The sequence below is a fragment of the Neovison vison genome, chromosome 3, assembly GCF_020171115.1.
Source record: "Neovison vison isolate M4711 chromosome 3, ASM_NN_V1, whole genome shotgun sequence".
Classification (NCBI taxonomy): domain Eukaryota; kingdom Metazoa; phylum Chordata; class Mammalia; order Carnivora; family Mustelidae; genus Neogale; species Neogale vison.
Genome location: NC_058093.1, coordinates 85,199,290 through 85,214,409, shown reverse-complemented (window position 1 = coordinate 85,214,409; position 15,120 = coordinate 85,199,290). Strand labels below are relative to the sequence as shown.

Here is a 15,120-nt window from a genome sequence, read left to right as displayed (position 1 = left end):
AGGACATACAATCCAAGCAAAAGATCAACAAGGAAGTAAAGGCCTTAAATGACACACTGGACCAGATGGACATCACAGATATATTCAGAACATTCCATCCCAAAGCAACAGATTACACATTCTTCTCTAGTGCACATAGAACATTCTCTGGAATAGATCACATCCTCGGTCCTAAATCAGGTCTCAATCAGTATCAAAAGATTGGGATCATTCCCTGAATATTTTTCAGACCACAATTCTCTGAAGCTAGAACTCAATCACAAGAGGAAGTTTGGAAAGAACCCAAATACATGGAGACTAAACAGCATCCTTCTAAAGAATGAATGGGTCAACCGGGAAATTAAAGAAGAATTGAAAAAAATCATGGAAACAAATGATAATGAAAACACAAAGGTTCAAAATCTGTGGGACACAGCAAAAGCAGTCCTGAGAGGAAAATATATAGTGGTACAGCCTTTCTCAAGAAATAAGAAAGGTCTCAAGTACACAACCTAACCCTACACCTAAAGGAGCTGGAGAAAGAACAAGAAAGAAACCCTAATCCCAGCAGGAGAAGAGCAATCATAAAGATCAGAGCAGAAATCAATGAAATAGAAACCAAAAAAAAAAAAGAACAAATCAACAAAACTAGGAGCTGGTTCTTTGAAAGAATTAATAAGATTGATAAACCCCTGGCCAGACTTACCAAAAAGAATAGAGAAAGGACCCAAATAAATAAAATCCTGAATGAAAGAAGAGAGATCACAACGAACACCAAAAAAATACTAACAATTATAAGAACATACTATCAGCAACTCTATGCCAACAAATTTGACAATCTGGAAGAAATGGATGTCACTAAGACTTGTTTATAATATAAACTACCACAATTGAACCAGGAAGAAATAGAAAACCTGAACAGATCCATAACCAGTAAGGAGATTGAAACAGTCATTAAAAATCTCCAAACAAACAAAAACCCAGGGCCAGACGGCTTCCCCAAAGGAATTCTACCAAACATTTAAAGAATTCCTATTCTCCTGAAACTGTTCCAAAAAACAGAAATGGAAGGAAAACTTCCAAACTCATTTTATGAGGCCAGCATCACCTTGATCCCAAAACCAGACAAGGATTCCATTAAGGATCCAGACAAGGATCCCAACTACAGACCAATATCCTTGATGAACACAGATGCAGAAATTCTCACCAACATACTAGCCAATAGGATCCAACAGTACATTAAAAGGATTATTCACCACGACCACGTGGGATTTATTCCAGGACTGCAAGGTTGGTTCAACATCCACAAATCAGCCAATGTGATACAACACATTAACAAAAGAAAGAACAAGAACCATATGATACTCTCAATAGATGCTGAAAATGCATTTGACAAAGTACAGCATCTCTTCCTGATTAAAACTCTTCAAAGTGTAGGGATAGAGGGCACATACCTCAATATTATCAAAGCCATCTATGAAAAACCCAACGCAAATATCATTCTCAATGGAGAAAAACTGAAAGCTTTTCTGTTAAGGTCAGGAAATTGCAGGGATGTCCATTATCATCACTGCTATTCAACATAGTACTAGAAGTCCTAGCCTCAGCAATCAGACAACAAAAAGAAATTAAAGGCATCCAAATTGACAAAGAAGAAGTCAAACAATCACTCTTCACAGATGAAATAATACTATATGTGGAAAACCCAAAAGACTCCACTTCAAAACTGTTCCAACTTGTATAGGAATTCAGTAAAGTGTCAGGATATAAAATCAATGCACACAAATTAGTTGCAATTCTCTACACCAACAACAAGACAGAAGAAAGAGAAATCAAAGAGTCAATCCCATTTACAATTGCACCCAAAACCATAAAGTACCTAGGAATAAACCTAAACAAAGAAGCACAGAATCTACACTCAGAAAACTATAAAGTACTCATGAAAGAAATTGAGGAAGACACAAAGAAATGGAAAAATGTTCCATGCTCCTGGATTGGAAGAACAAATATTGTGAAAATGTCTATGCTACATAAAGCAATCTACACATTTAATGCAATCCCTATCAAAATACCATCCATTTTTTTCAAAGAAATGGAACAAATAATCTTAAAATTTATATGGAACCAGAAAAGACCTTGAATAGCCAAAGGAATACTGAAAAAGAAAGCCAAAGTTGGTGGCATCATAATTCCAGACTTCAAGCTCTATTACAAAGCTGTCATCATCAAGACAGCATGGTACTGGCACAAAAACAGACACATAGATCAATGAAACAGAATAGAGATCCCAGAAATAGACCCTCGACTCTATGGTCAACTAATCTTCGACAAAGCAGGAAAGAATGTCCAATGGAAAAAAGACAGCCTCTTCAATAAATGGTGCTGGGAAAATTGGACAGCCACATGCAGAAAAATGAAATTGGACCATTTCCTTACACCACATATGAAAATTGACTCAAAATGGATGAAGGACCTCAATGTGAGAAAGGAATCCATCAAAATCCCTGAGGAGAACACAGGCAGCAACCTCTTCGACCTCAGCCGCAGCAACATCTTCCTAGGAACATCGCCAAAGGCAAGGGAAGCAAGGGCAAAAATGAACTATTGGGATTTCATCAAGATCAAAATCTTTTGCACAGCAAAGGAAACACTTAAAAAAATCAAAAGAGAACTGACAGAATGGGAGAAGATATTTGCAAATGACATATCAGATAAAGGGCTAGTGTCCAAAATCTATAAAGAACTTAGCAAACTCAACACCCAAAGAACAAATAATCCAATCAAGAAACGAGCAGAAGACATGAACAGATATTTCTGCAAAGAAGACCTCCAGATGGCCAACCGACACATGAAAAAGTGCTCCATATCACTCGGCATCAGGGAAATACAAATCAAAACCACAATGAGATATCACCTCACACCAGTCAGAATGGCTAAAATTAACAAGTCAGGAGATGACAGATGCTGGCGAGGATGCGGAGAAAGGGGAGCCCTCCTACACTTTTGGTGGGAATGCAAGCTGGTGCAGCCATTCTGGAAAACAGCATGGAGGTTCCTTAAAATGTTGAAAATAGAGCTACCCTATGACCCAGCAATTGCACTTCTGGGTATTTACCCTAGAGATACAAACGTAGTGATCTGAAGGGGCACATGCACCCGAATGTTTATAGCAGCAATGTCCAAAATAGCCAAACTATGGAAAGAACCTAGATGTCCATCCACAGATGATTGCATAAAGAAGAAGTGGTATATATACACAATGGAATACTATGCAGCCATCAAAAGATGAAATCTTGCCATTTGCGACGACGTGGATGGAACTAGAGGGTATCATGCTTATCAAAATAAGTCAATTGGAGCAAGACAACTATCATATGATCTCCCTGATATGAGGAAGTGGAGATGCAACATGGGGGCTTAAGTGGGTAGGAGAAGAATAAATGAAACAAGATGGAATTGGGAGGGAGACTAACCATAACCATAAGTGACTCTTAATCTCACAAAACAAACTGAGGGTTGCTGGGGGGAAGGGGTTTGGGAGAGGGGGGTGAGGTTATGGACATTGGGGAGGGTATGTACTATGGTGAGTGCTGTGAAGTGTGTAAACCTGGCGATTCACAGACCTGTACCCCTGGGGGTAAAAATATATTATATGTTTAAAAAATATATAAAATTAAAAAAACAAACAAACAAACAAACAGGATCAGACCATGGGGCTGAAGTAGGGTGAATGATGCATTTGTGAAGTCATGAGAATCAAGGAATCTTGAAGCCAGGGAATTGAGAGAATCACCTATATGGGTAAATCTGAAGAATTACAACAGCAATAGCTTTAGCGATAGTGATAATAAACCAAAGGTTACAATATTAAATCGTTAGGAAAGAATGGTCAGGGTGCTACAAATAATGATAATAAAAGAAAGGGTGTATGGTGTACTTTGATGGCATGAGTTTTAAAACTTTTTTTTTTTTTCCCCCAGCAAAAGTGAGAAACAATGGTGCAAAGTGGTAGTAAGTATCAAGGAAAATACCTAACTCATCACCAGGTCCAACAGTACAATGGATTCATAGAGGAATATAAAGACACGGAGTTTCTCTCTGTTTTTAAATCACACAGTCTTCCTGGGGAAAGGGGTAGTGTTTCTGTAATTACATTGAATTAAGTATGGGTAGTTATAAAAGTGATATATCAAAACATAATCAGCACATTTAGAATGGATTCACCTTTGTCCTCCTTACAACTCACAAAAATTGCTCAGAAATACTGCCAGTGAATGATTTATTTGCATGTGTGTTTGTTTGTTCATTTGACAAACACAGCCAGAGGGAATTACTTTGTCCCAGATATGTTAAAGCACTTGGAAAATGTTAACCAGTTAATTTTCAATACAACGCAAGGAAGTAGAAACTGTTGCTGTCTCATTGTAAAAATAAGAAAACTGAGGCAGGGAGAGATTAAGTAAATTGTTCAAGGTTATGTTTTAATGGTAATAAAAATATTTCTTCATCTCAAATTTAATGACAAAAAGTAGATATGACAAGTTAACATTCCATCTGAGTGTACACAGAAAGTGTTAACCATTCAGTCATTATAATAATAATAAAAAAGCAAGGTACCTTTAAAATTAGTCAGTTTAAAATTAACTGATTTGAATCAACAAATCAGGCAAAATCATTCTTTCTAAATGACCAGAATGAGGCCTGAAGGACTGACATGATTTTTAAATTTGACCAAAAAACAAACAAACTAACAAACAAATCCCCCACCAAAAATAAAAACACAAAAAGCATTTACTCAGTACTGGGACTTTTCAGAAACTTACTTGTCACCTTCGACCGGCAAGGAGGACAAGAAGCCCCAGTTCAGATGTATCTTCTCTCTCTTTATTTCTGCAAGTCTATACACTTATATACATTTACATGACCAATCAGCGAGCAAGGTGACCAATAAGGGGCCAAGCAATGAGGAGAGCCAATGAGAGTCCTGTTACTATGCTGATTAAATTTGAAACAGCCAATGACTATGTCCTCCTTTAGGCGGGCTTCACCAGAACGTTCGTTGTTTACTTGCAGCGTATTTTGCTGGCAGTGAGCCAAGCGCCATCTTGTAATGGCAGGGACTTTCCCGCCGGAGGCGGTCCCCTACACTTCCTATTGTATACAAAAGCCTGATAGGAAATCCCTTACTCTGAGAGCTCACTGTCTCCAAGAATGCTCTGAAAACAGAGGTGTGGACAGGGCAGGCGGGTGAAGTGATACAAGCATAGAGAGGAAATACTTCCCGCTGGGGTTTTCCCAAGGACTCAGTTCTCTAGAGTGACATTTGACATCTACTGGGGAGAGAACTAGATCACCAGGGTGGTAGTAGGACAGGCCAGGAAAATGGAATTCCAGGATCAAGAACGGGTTTCAAATTTAGAGGCCATTTAAAGGCAGAACATGTTCTGGTAGTGGGAAGATCCACATTGTGCCTAAGTACAAAGCATCTCCATGGGGGATGACGGAAGGCGCCTACTATGGGAGTGATATGATCATATTTATTGGTAAAAGACGGCAGGACTGGATTGGACAGAAGCTGATATTATGCTGAACTAAAGGATGTCCAGCAATAATTCTGCAGGGAAATAACCAACCTCACCTAGCACCAAACTTCTCCTTGCTCTATCTAATCAAACCATGCCAGCATCCTTAAGGTACTCCTTCTTGCCAAATGTCTTCTCAGCACAGTCATTTGCATAGGATTTGCCTTCCGTATGTAATGCATTTCTCTTTCTAGTTAAACTCTACTCATTCTTCAGACTGAAATTCAATTGTCAGTTCCTCAGAGAAGCCCTGACATCCCTGACCTGGCCAAGATCACCTTCCATATGCTCTAACACACCATGTACCTTTTATTCTAGCACTAAACTCAGGTACGGATTTACATTCATTTATAGAACCATTTGATCAATTTCTGCCTCCACCATTAGACTGGAAGCTTCCTGAAATCAGGAATTCTTGTCATGTTTTACTCCTCCTTATATTTCCAGCACAGTGCCAGGCACATAATAGGTACATAGAAATACTGGCTGAATCAAGGAAAGCTTGGACTAAGGGAATGGAAGTGGGAAGTGAGAAGTAGATGGGAATTTTGAACCGAGAGAATGTATGATTAAGTGAATATTGTTGAATGCTACTTTAAGATTAAGTCACATTTAAGAAATAACTCTTCAAAATTATATATTAAGATATCTCATATTTATGACATTTGATAGAGAAAAGAAGACCTATGAATTCAGTTCTTTGATTTTGAAAAAATGAATAAATGTACAGTTTTTTACAGTGGAAAAGAAAACTATGGAAATGTTATTTCCTCTAGCTGAAATTTCTTCTCTTGTATCCTTTTGTCACCCTATTGCTTTCTTGCCATCCCCACATTATTCATATTTCAAGACATAGCTAAAACCCATCTCCTTCATGATGCTTATTATAATATTCAATCAATATTGATTAATAGATTGCTACATGCAAACCCCTAGGTCTGGTTAATATGTGTTTAATTATCTTTTCTCCCTGATTTCACAGGTAAAATATTCACAACAGTAATAACTCTACACAACTACCAGCAGGAAGCTAACTAGATGATTGATGAACAACACATGGAGTCATTTTTTCACTCCCAACAAATATTTTTCCTACTGGCAGAATATCTGGATTTCCGATGTGATAATTACTTAACTGTATACCTTACCTACAGTTTTGATAACAGAAATTTATTATCAAAGTGACCAATTATTTTACTATTTTTATGCTTATTTTTTACTATTTGCTACTTTGACTTTCTTCTTTTTTTTTTTTCCAAAATTATTTGCAAGAAATCAAAATCCTAAATTCAACTTTAACAGCTGGTAGCTGAAGTCTCTGTATGTGTAAAGAGTTGATTAAATTAACTAGACTGACTGACTCAGGGAATTTTTATGAACAGTATCTTCAAGTCTGTGTTTTATAAACTTATAAACTTATACAGCTTAATCTCATGTCATATTTCACCTACTTTCCTTTCTGCTGATTTTTCATGTGTACAGTATTCTTCTCTGCCAGGTATCTAAGAAATAATATTGCATAATATTTGTTTTCCTTTTCTCATTAGTCGAGGAGTATGGATATTTTATTTAAAAAAATAAAAGATTCTTTTTGAAAAGCAAATAAGCATGATAAATCAGTAACAGAACGTTTCTTGTTATTATGAAGTATTTCTTTTATCTTTATGCCCTTAGAAATAGACTTGGGTATAAAGCCTCAAGTTTACAGCTCAAAGTTATTTTGCTATTTTTGTTCTTGTTATTTCTGACAGAAATATTTTTAATGTAATGAAACATACCCAATTAAAAGTATAAAGAATTGGAAAAATGGACTTTGCCAGAATAAAAGGAGTTCAAATTAATCAAAAGCTATATTAAAGAACCACAGGCTATGTAAGATTGAAAATAAACGGGGGTCTTATAAACATGAGTTTTGTGTGTGTGTGTGTGTGTGTGTGCGCGTGTGCGTGGGCACACGCCTGTGTGTGTGTAACAGAGAGAATGAAAGAATACATGAATGTTTTAGGCAATACTGAAGAGTGGATCAAGGAAAATTTATGAGTACAACATCATAGTAAAAATTAAGAAAATCTTTTCAGTCTGATATAGTGAAATGAATATAGGTTTTCATGAGAAAAATCTTTATCTCAGTATAGACTAACATCCTGTTTTTCTTATCTACAAATTGAGGACAGTAAACTTTACCATTCTAACGTGGATAACTACTAAGGATGCAGTAAGAAAACAAACAAGCAAACACACACACACACACGTACAAAATACTTTTAAATAGTAAGGACCTCTGGCATAGTGATGGCATGATGTGTAAAGTAGGTAGAAGTAAGGATTAACACTAATACCAATGATACAGTTAGCATTTATTGAAAGCTAGTTTTATTCACTTACTAAGCACCTCACATGTATTATTTTTATTTCATCCTCACGACAACCCTCTGATATACTTACCATTACATTCCACATTTTAAGATAAAAAATGCATGGCTTAAAGAATTAAATTAATGCCTCAAGCTCACTCAGGCAGAAGTCAGAGTTAACCCAACGCCTAGTGTGACCAGCAAGCCTAAACCCTTTAACATATAGCCTACTGTTACTTTTCCTCTTCTGTCTTAATCTCAGGACCTGCCAGAGCTCCCATTTCATGGTGTATGCTGTGTTTTATCCTCCAGAACTTTTGTGTACCTATCTTTCTTCCACTAGAGTATAACATATTACAATCAGTGTTGGAACCTCACACATCTTTGTATCCCCACAATATAGCAATATGCCAAACTCCTAGGAAAGAAGAGTAAATATTGGCTTAATGACTAGCTGACCACATCTCCGTTTATTGTTTTAATCAAAACCACATCATCTGTAAGTAATAATGGTTATCAAAATGTACTGGGTAACTCAAATATGCATCAGAGTCCTTATAAACATATGGTTGTCAAAAGAAAAAAATTGAATAGGTTTCCTTCTACTCTCAAAACAAACCATTACTTTTAAAAGTCCCAATATTTTGGATGGCCTTTGATTTGTATTCTCTTATTCAATAAATTAATGGATGTATTTATGAAATGATGATTCATTATAGTACATAATATTTTTATTAAACAACTTATATAGTGCTTCCCATATGTCAGGTACAGCTTTAAGTGTCATGTTAGTTTGTTCTTCATAACAATCATATGAAGAAGGCACCATTGACTCAGTTGGTTAAGCAGTTGCCTTCAGTTCTGGTCATGATCTCAGAGAGTCCCTAGGGCAGATCCCCTTTCAGCAAGGAGTCTGTTTCTCCCTCTCCTTCTGCCCTTCCCCCCACTTGTGTACTCTCTCTCTTTCTAAAATAAAATCTTTTAAAAAAAGGCACTACTATTATCCCTATTTCACAGAAGAACAAGTCAGCAACTTGTCCAAGGTCACATTGCTTGGAGTGGAGGTATTAGCATCTAAACGCCTGAATCTGGACTTGAGAGCTGTGTTCTTAAGGGTCACACTTTCATCTCACTGTTTCATGGGGTCTGATAGCTCACTTGTAATAGAGACAATACTTTCTCCACAGTAGCTCCCCTTTCCCCATGTTTTTGGGACACTTTAAAAATATGGTTCATTGATGTATAATTTACAATTAGTAAAATACACTTGACTCTCAGTGTTTATTTCAATGAGTTTTAACAAAAGGACACAGTTATATAAGCACTGCCATGATCAAGAAATTGAATATTTCCATCATTTCCAAAAGTTTCCTCAAGCTCCTTTTCAGTCAAACCCCCAACACCATTCTCAGTCCTTAGAAGCCACTGATCTGATATTTGTCCTTATAGATTACCTTTTCTAAATTATTGTATTAACAGAAACATGTAATACTAGTCTTTTGTATCTGGATCTTCATAAAATGTATTACATAATATATTACAAATGTATTACAGAAAATGTAATGCTTTTGAGATTCATCCATGTTGTTGCATGGACCAGTAATTTGTTCCTTTTTATTGCTGATTGGTATTCCATTTTATGGATGTCCCACAGTCTCTTTAACCATTCATCAATTGAAGGACACTATATTGTCAATTCCAGAATGGACAATTTTCAATAAAGTTTCTATAAACATTTACAAACATAGCCACATATGTGGACATATATTTTTATATCTCTAGGCATAAGATAGTGGGGTCATATGACAAGTAAATTTTTAACTGTGTAAGAATCAGCCAAACTACCTTCCCATGTGACTATTTAAATTCTCACCAAGGATATATGATTTCTAATTGCTTTGCATCCTTGGCAACACTTGTTATTGCCAGGGTGGGTTTTTTGTTTTATTTACTTAACAGACATTTTTGTATGCATGTAATAATACTCCATTGTGATTTTAACTTGCAATTTCCAAATGACTAATGCTTTAAATAGCTTTTCTTTTAATTACCATCTGTATATCTTCTTTGGTGAAGTATCTACTCAAACTTTCTCTCCATTTTAGAAATTGGATTGTTGGGCGCCTGGGTGGCTCAGTGGGTTAAGCCATTGCCTTCGGCTCAGGTCATGATCTCAGGGTCCTGGGATCGAGTCCCACATCGGGCTCTCTGCTCAGCAGGGAGCCCGCTTCCCTCTCTCTCTCTCTCTCTGCCTGCCTCTCTGCCTACTTGTGATCTCTCTCTGTCAAATAAATAAATAAAATCTTTAAAAAAAAAAGAAATTGGATTGTTTATTTTCATAAAATTAGACTGCAGGAATTCTTATGTAGCCTGGTGGCAAATCCTTTATCAGATGTTTTATAAATATATTTTTCTAACATGCCCTTTAATTTTCTTAGAGATATCTTTGTACTCGTTATTATTTTTAATTGGGAAAAAATAGTTGTATAATTTTCTATCATGATCATTTTTAAGTGCACATTTCAGTGGCATTAAGTACATTCACATTGTTGTATGACTATCACCACTCTTTATCTCCAGAACTTTTTATACCTTGAAAAATTAAAATTCTATACCCATCAAATATAACTCACCATTTCCTGTTCCTTCCCAAACTCTAGTAGCTATCATTCTACTTTCTGTCTCTAAGAATTTGACAACTCTAGGTACCTCATATAAGAGGAATCATACAGTATTTGTTCCTTTGTGATTTTTTTCCCTTTATTCACTTAGCATAATGTCCTCAAGGTTCATCTATGTTGTGTTATGTGTCAGAATTTCCCTCCATTGTATCTATATGCTACATTTTATTTACTCATTCATTCAGTTAGCTATCTGATAGACATCCACAGATAAATATTCCACCTTTGGCTATTAGGAGTAATGCTGCCATGAATATATATACAAATACCCATTCATGTCTCTGTTTTCAATTCTTTTGGATATGTACCCACAGTGGAATTGCTAGATCATATTTCTAATATTTTGTGGAACTGCCATACTATTTTTAATGGCAGCTACACCATTTTATAATCTAACCAATAGTGCATAAGCATTCTGGATTCTCTACAATCTTGCCAACTCCAGTTATTTTATGTTATTTTGATTGTAGTCATCCTAAGAGGTGTGAGGAGGTATCTCATTGTAGTTTGAGTTGCATTTTCCTAATTATGAGTGATTTTGAACATCCTTTAATGTGCTTATTGAATATTTACATATCTTTTTTGAAGAAATATCTATTCAAGTTCTGATCACTTTTGGATTGAGTTGTTTTTTATTGTTGAGTTGGAAGAGTTCTATATATTCTAGATATTAACTCCTTATAAGAAATATAATTCGTAAATACTTCTCCTATTCCAATGGTTGCATTTTGACTCTATTGATTGTGTCCTTTGATGCACAGAAGTTCAATTTGATATAGCCCAATTTCTACTTTTTCTTTTGTTTCCTGTAATTTTGGAGTCATGTGAAAGAAATCCAATGTCACAAAGTTTTTGTGTTTTTTTCCTAAAATTTTTATGGTTCCAGGTTTGTTATTTAGATCTTTGATCCATCTTGATTTAATTCTTGTATATTATATAAAGTAAGGGTCCAAGTCCATTCTTTTGTATGTGAATATTCAGTATTCCCTAAATCATTGGATTAAGAGTTTCCTTTCCCCAGTAAGTGCTATTGCCACCCTTGTCAAAAATGTTTTAATCATATATGCAAGGATTATTTCTGGTCCCTCTGTTCTATTTCATTGGCCTATAGGTCTATCTTTATGCCAGTATCACTTTGTGTTGGTTACTACAGTTTTATAGTAAGCTTGAAATCAGGAAGTATGAGACTTACAACTTTGTTCTCTTTCAAGATTGTTTTGGTTGTTTCGGGTTTCTTGAGATTCCACATGAATACTATAATAGACATTTCTACCTCTGCAAAAAACATCATGGGGATTTTGAAAGGGAGTGCACTGAATGGGTAGATTGCTCTGGGTAGTATTGACATCTGTGTCATCTGATCTGAAAACACAGAACGCATTTTCTTTTACTGATGTCTTCTTTAATTTCTTTCAGTACTATTTTTATTTTTGCCTCTTTGGTTAAGTTTGTTCCTAAGTGGTTTTTGTGTGTGTGTGTGTGTGTAAATGAAAATGTTTTCTTAATCCCTCTTGTATTATTCTTCGTTAGTTTATAGAAGTGCAACTGATTTCTGTGTGTTGATTAACTGATTTCTGTGTGCTGCTTTGGATCCTGCAACTTTGCAAATTTTTTATTAGTTCTAACAGTATATGTGTATGTGTGTATTCTTTGGGATATCTATCTATCTATAAATAGATAGATAGATATAAATGATCATATCATCTGTGAAGGGAGATATTTTTACTTCTTTTCTATTTTGGATGCCTTTCATTTTTTTTCTTCCCCAATTTCTCTATTTCTATGTTAAATAGAAATGGTGAAAATGAGCATGGTTTTCTTGTTCCTGATCTTAGAAAGTTTTCAGTCTTTCATAATTGAGTATGATATTAGTTGTGAATTTTGCATATATGGTCTTTACTATGTTGAGGTAGTTTCCTTCTATTTCTAGTATATTGTTTTATAATGAAAAGTTGTAGAATCTTGTTAATGCTTTTCTTAATCTGCTTAGATGATCATGTGTTTGAGTGTTTTTCTCTTCATCATATATTACATTGATTGATTTTCATTTGTTGAACCAGCTTTGTGTTCCAGAAATAAATCCCATTTCGTCATGGCAGTTAATTCTTTTAATATGTTGTTGAATACCTGTTTGCTGCTAGTATTTTGTTGTTTTTTTCTTTTTTTTTTTTTAAGTTAATATCCATCGGGAGTATTTATTTGTCTATAGTTTCCTTGTAGTGTCTTTATTTGACTTTGGTATCACATAATGTCCATATAGAATGAGTTTATGTTTCCTCTCCTTCAATTTTTTGAAAGAATTTCAAGAAGAATGGTGTCAGGTCTTTTTTAAATGTTTTGTAGAATTCTCCAGCGAAGCCATCTGGTCTTGAGCTTTTTTTTTTTTTTGGAGATTTTTGATTACTAATTCAAGTCTCCTTATTAGTTACTGGTCTCCTCAGAATTTCTATTTTTTCATGATTCAATCTTGGTAGATTGTTTTTCCTAGGAATCTGCCCATTTCATCTGAGGTTATCCAACTTGTTAACACTAAGCAAGGCATTTTAAAGTGCAGAAATTTTTAATTTTGATAAAGTTCAATTTTTTTTCTTTTATAATTTATGATTTTTAGTGCCTAGATGAAAAAACTTTATCTAGTCAGATGTCACAAAGATATTTTCCCGGAATTTTTTCTTGAAGTTAGTTTTGTTCTTACATGTAGGTTTATGAGCCTGTTCAAGTTAATTTTTGTATGTGGTATGAGATAAAAGTAGAGGTATATTTTTTTCCACACATAATGAATGTCTAATATTTGGATCATTTGAAGGAAAGGAAATCCTTTCCCCATAATGACACAATTTTTTAAAGATTTTATTTATTTATGTGACAGAGAGAGAGAGAGGGAGAGAGAAAGAGCACAGACAGAATGAGAGGGAGAAACAGACTCCCTGAAAAGCAGGGAGCCTGATGCAAGATTCAAACCTAGGACTCTGAGTGGGATCACAACCTGAGCCGAAGGCAGATGCTTAATCTACAGAGCCATCCGGGCATCCCTATACTTTTCTATTTCTACTCTGTCTTTTAAATCATGAATACATTTTATTTATTTATTTATTTACTTACTTACTCACTTACTTATTTATGAGAGAGAGTTGGGGCTGGTAGGGAGGGACAGATGGAGAGGGAGAGAGAGAATCTTATTCAGGCTTCATGCCCAGCAAGGACCCCGACATGAGGTTCAATTTCACAACACTCAGATCATGATCTGAGCCAAAAGCAATAGTTGGATGCTGAACCAACTGAGCCACTTCAGCATCCCGTAAGTCATGAATAGATTTTAAATATTGCCAAATTATTTTCTAAAGCTATTGAGATGCATATATGAATCTGTTATTTTAGCTTCTTGATATGAGAAATTATATTGATTAATTTTTATGTATTGAGTAACCTTAGCATTCCTGGAAAAACTACAGTTTAGACATACCGAACTTTTTTTTATATGTTTCTGGATTTGTTTTACTAGTACTTTTCTAGGGACTTTAGAGAAGTCCTTGCCTTATAATAGCACAGATCCTGCTCCTTGTCCATGGAAGCAGTTCCCTGCCTCGTATTAATGCAGATTCTCAGCCCAAGCAGATTTTTGTACCTCCCCCAAGGCAGACACCTTTGCTTTTATTCCTACCAACTAGAAGCCAAGCATCTTCATCTGGGGCATGAGGATTGACAGATTTCCTGGCTCTCCTACAGCAGCTTAATTCTTTTCTTTGTATGACAGAAGGATCTAGAAGATGTGTGCAAATTCATATCTAGAGGCCAGTGTAAAGAAGCTTGGAAATGAGTGTTAATTCAACTTCGTGTTGCAAACTTCTATGGCTCCTTTTCTGTCACCCTAGACCGTATTTGATATTTAAGAATTAATTAATAATTTCAGATATTTTGTTCCAACTACTTAATAAAGCAGTCACCTTCTTTTCCCATCTCTGCCAAAGATTAAAGAGTTCATCTGTTCCAAGTCTCTTCAGAAGGGATTGTCACCTTTTGGAGTTCAGTACTTTTGGTTACCTTACAACCTCAAAAAGTAGAATAATTTTGTAGGTTATTTGGCCTTTCTCCTTGGCAGATAATGGGTAATACTCTCTTGCAGCTTTCTACACTCTACTTAGATATAGAGCCCCCTTCTTTTTTCTGTTCTAAAACAGTATAAACTGAAAATTATCCAAATTGTAGTTGATTTGCACTTCAGACTCAAATATATCCTCGGGGTTAGCAGGTAATCAAGGGTAAGCAGAAACATCATTTTCCAGCTTCATCATTCTGATTCATTCAATATTCAGTGTTATTTTCTCCCCTCTTCGGAGTCTTGACCTTTCATAACTAATCTCATCCAAAAATAAACTTGAGATAGAGATAATCTAGAAATTATATTTTTGTTTGTCTTCTCAGCCTAATTCTAATTATTTCCCTGATAGAAGACATACAATATTGCATTATTAGATTATAACTGAAATACAAACTAGTGAAATGGGAGGTTAGCTCCATATCTTA

The 15,120-nt window shown here is 35.4% G+C and overlaps 1 long non-coding RNA gene across 1 annotated transcript in view; it reads right to left on the bottom strand.

Moving 5' to 3' along the window:
• Positions 1-4,889, bottom strand: part of LOC122902677 — a 53,096-nt gene extending 48,207 nt beyond the window's left edge. The window contains exon 1 of the long non-coding RNA XR_006383841.1: positions 4,803-4,889. This is a non-coding gene — a long non-coding RNA (uncharacterized LOC122902677). The remainder of the gene's footprint in view (positions 1-4,802) is intronic.
• Between the last annotated feature and the right edge of the window lie 10,231 nt (positions 4,890-15,120).